The following is a 4,559-nucleotide window of genomic DNA, read 5'->3' as shown; positions in this document are numbered from 1 at the left end:
GCAGAGCTAATCTCATATTCAATCAAAAACGTTTGAAACTTTTCACCTTAAAGATCAGAAACAAGACAAGTGGGTCCACTTTCAGTACTCTCATTTGACATAGTACTGGATGTCCTAGCCAGAGAAACAAGGAGCACAAAGAAATAAAAGACTCCAAAAAAAAGGAAGAAGTAAATTTTTTTTTTTTTTGGATAACATGAACTTACATGTAAAAAAATCCTAAAAACTTCACAAAAAATTTGAATAAACAAATTTAGTAAAGCTGCCAAATACAAGATCAATATATAAAAGACAAGAATTTTGTTTTGTTTTGTTTCTTTAATATGGAATGCTTCCCAGTTTTTCATGTCATCCTCGTTCAGTGATCATGCTAATCCTCTCTGCTTCATTCCAATTTTAGTATATGTGTTGCCAAAAAAAGCACAGGCAGGAGCATTTTAACAATCTAATGATGAAGTATCTGAAAAAATAAAGAAAACAATCTAATTCACAATAGCACCAAAAATAATAAAATACTTAGGAAAAGATTTAGCTTAGAAGATGAAAGATCTGTACTCCATAAACTATGACATTGATAAAAAAATTGAAGGAGATACAAATGGAAAGATAGCCCATATTTATGAAAGGTAAGAATTAACATTGTTAAAATGTCCATACTGCTGAAAACCATCTGTAAATTCAATTCCTATCAAAAATCCAATGTTAGGGGCGCCTGGGTGGCTCAGTGGGTTAAGCCGCTACCTTCGGCTCAGTTCATGATCCCAGGGTCCTGGGATCGAGCCCTGCATCAGGCTCTCTGCTCAGCAGGGAGCCTGCTTCCTCTTAAATCTCTGCCTGCCTCTCTGCCTGCTTGTCATCTCTCTCTGTCAAATAAATAAATAAATAATCTTTTAAAAAATTCAATATTATTTTTTTACAGAAGTAAGTAAAGAATCCTAAAATTTATATGAGACTATAAAAGACAACAGATAATCAAAGCAGTTCTGAGAAAGAATGAAGAAGAGAAATTACCCTTCTTGATTTGAAATTAACCTACAAAGCCCTCATGCTCAAAACAATAAAGTATACTGGCATAAAAACAGACCAATAAACAAGTAGAACAGAATTGAGTGTCCAGAAATAAATCCTTTCATACAGTCACCTAATATTTGTCAGAGGCCAACATATGTAATGGGTAAAGATAGTCTGTTCAATAAATGATATTTAAAACTGAATAGTCCCATAAAACAGTATGAAACTGGAACCTTATATCACTCATAAATCTTAACTTGAAGTAGATTAAAGACTTAAATGTGATGCATGAAACTAAATTTCCAAAAGGAAAACATAGGAAAATTTCTCCTTTACATTGGTCTTGCCAATAGTTTTTGAGATACCAGACCAAAAACACAAGCAAAAAAATCAAAAATAAATAAATGGTATTACATCAAACTAAAGTTTCAGCATTGTCAAAAAAAAAAAAAAAGAGAGAGAGAGAGAATGAAAACACAATCCACAGAATGGAAGAAAATACTTACAAAACTTATTTCTGAAAAGAGGTTAATAACCAACAAATAGAAATAGAAAAAAATATATAATTTAAAAAATAGCCAAAGGATCTCATTAGACTTTTTTTTAAAAAAGTTATATAAATGACCAACAGGAGCATTAAAAAGTGCTCAACATAAAAACTCAGGGCAAAGTCATTATGCTGTTGTTGTTGTTATTGTTTACCTCTGAAAAACACAGCAAGGTATTACTACCTATTAGAATATATACTACCAAAAAATTAAAACTAACAAATTTTGGTAAATATTGGGGAAAATGGGGAACTTATGCACTGTGACCGGGATATAAATTTGTATGGAAAACAGTGTGGAGATTATTCATATTATTAAAAGTAAAATTACCATATGATTCAGTAATCCCACTTCTAGATAAATATCTAAAGGAAACAAAGTCACTATTCGAAGACATATCTGCACTCTTATGTTCATTATAAAATTATTAACTCTAAGCAAGAGATGGAAATAACTTCAGTATCCATTAATGGATGAATGAATAAAATAAGTATGGTAAATATATACTATGGAATACTACTTAACCATGATAAATTAAGAAACACTGCCATTTACAACAGCATGGATGGATCTTGAAGGTATTATACTAAGTGAAATATTTCAAATATTTATATAATATTTATATAATATTTCAAATATTCAAATATTTATATTTATATTTATAAATTTATTCAAATTTATTCAAAGATTTTATATATATTTTTATTTATGTATTATGATATCCCTTACATACAGAATCTGAAGAAAAGGCAAACTAATGGAAACTTAGACTTGAGTTGACAAGGGGTGAACCTGGAGTGGAGTAAGATGGTCAAAGGATACAAACTTGCAACTATAACATGAAAAAGTTCTGGGGATCTAATGTACAGCATGATAATCATAGTTAATAATATATACATACTTTTTTATTATGCTTCCCTTTATTAAACTTTGCATATATCACATTCTTACAAGTTGAAAGTTTATAGCAATCTTGTATAAAATAGGTCTGCTGCCACCATTTTTCTAACAACATTTGTTCATTTTGTGTCTTTCTGTCACATGTTGGTAATTCTTGCAATATTTCAAGTTTTTTCATTATTATTGTATTTGTTATGGTGATCTGTGATCAGTAATTATGACCCACTGAAAACTCAGAACTAGTTTACTTAAGGTATATACATTGTTTTTCTTTAAAGACATAATGCTTTTGAACAGTACAGTATAGTGTTTATTTTTTATATGCACTGGGAAACATAATTTTTTATATGCACTGGGAAACAAAAAAAATAATTTGACTTAGTTTATTGAGATAATCACTTTATTGATGTGGTCTGGAACAAAACCCACTAGACCTCTGAAGTTTATCTCTACTGTACTATACACATAAAAGTTGCTAAGAGAGTAGATCTTAAAATTCCTTACGATACATGCATAAAAACAGTGGCAAGTATATGAGATAGTAGATGTATTAACATTTTTATGTGGATTATATTGCAATACAGATGTATACCAATTTATCAAATTGTACAAAATTTACAAAATGTTAAAAGTTTGCAGTGTTATAAGAAATCATTTCTTAAATTTACAAATTATAATATGTTGATTATTTTTCAATAAAGCTGGAAAAAACGTTTTGTAGAATTAATTTATTTTTCAAAAAAGGAAGGAAGTAGAAACTGCAACTAACTCTGAAATAATAGAATATAAAATCCATTTAGTTATACACTGTGACAAAAACTATTACTTAGTTTATAATGAAGGAATACTTATGAAGCCTGAAGGATGGTCTATAAATAAGGCTGAAAGAGCTCAGTTTTAAGGTTTAAATTTAAAATCTTCTTTTGAAATACTGAACTGACCACCCAGTTTTCCAAACATAAATGTCTTAACTGCATGAATTTGTTTCATACAACTCTATCATCTAGTTTCATGAGAAAGCAGCATGCAAATTTTGAATAAGACCGACTTGCTTAAGTTTCTTTATGTTCAACAGTAAAGGATACTTCCCTAAAAATAAATAGAAGAAAAATCAGCATATTTATCATGATAATTATTATTTATAATGAGATTCATATTGAATTAGGGAATATATATACTCAGAGGGGGTAAAGTAAAATGAAATTTATTTTGGTAAATGTGTCTATGAATAGTCAATACAATGCCTCAATATAAATGAATATTATCATTTTGAACAATTTAATTACTATTATTAGAATTATTATAAGTATAAAAATAGCTATCATTTTAGCATGGAATATGAGACTCTCATGCTCCATGCTTCATTACATCCACACAACAACTCTGCATAATAAGTATTATCATCACCATTTCATGGGTGAAAAACTGAGGCTAACATCTGAGTCTCTACAAGACAATTATACTCCAAATTCAGTGATTGACTTTCTCAGTTTACACAGAAGGCAAGGTAGGCTATAGTCTTATTTCTGCTTCTCCTTGTGCTTTTGGGATCTCAACTTAAATTTGGGTTGAACCAAAGTCCTCAAATTTGATTGCTGCTGGATTTTGAATTTTGTTTCTCTAATATCGAGTCTATTAAAAACACAGCTCAGTGTGGTTTAGCAGATTCAAATGCTCTCATAGCTAAAATGGCTTCAGGGCATATATCTCTAGGCTCTCATTGTATTTCATATTTTGGTCCAGGAATCCCTCACTTATTTATTTATTTTTTTTTTGCCTTTGAATTTTTTTTATAAACATATATTTTTATCCCCAGGGGTAAAGGTGTGTGAATCACCAGGTTTACACACTTCACAGCACTCACCAAAGCACATATCCTCCCCAATGTCCATAATCCCACGCCTTCTCCCAAACCCCCTCCCCCCAGCTACCCTCAGTTTGTTTTGTGAGATTAAGAGTCACTTATGGTTTGTCTCCCAAAAGACAACTGACAGAATGGGAGAAGATATTTGCAAACTACATATCAGATAAAGGACTAGTGTCCAGAATCTATAAAGAACTTAGCAACTCAACACCCAAAGAACAAATCATCCAATCAAG

The 4,559-nt window shown here is 30.4% G+C and overlaps 1 non-coding gene across 1 annotated transcript; it reads right to left on the bottom strand.

Annotated features, from left to right (window-relative positions):
• Nucleotides 1–317: 317 nt before the first annotated feature.
• LOC131837422 (U6 spliceosomal RNA) lies at nt 318–424 on the bottom strand. The gene has a single exon (XR_009356033.1). It is a non-coding gene; the product is annotated as a U6 spliceosomal RNA (small nuclear RNA).
• Nucleotides 425–4,559: the final 4,135 nt, after the last annotated feature.

Source organism: Mustela lutreola, chromosome 7 (assembly GCF_030435805.1).
Source record: "Mustela lutreola isolate mMusLut2 chromosome 7, mMusLut2.pri, whole genome shotgun sequence".
NCBI classification, from domain to species: Eukaryota; Metazoa; Chordata; class Mammalia; order Carnivora; family Mustelidae; genus Mustela; species Mustela lutreola.
The sequence above is the reverse complement of the archived record's forward strand: the minus strand, read 5'-3'. Positions and strand labels throughout refer to the sequence as shown.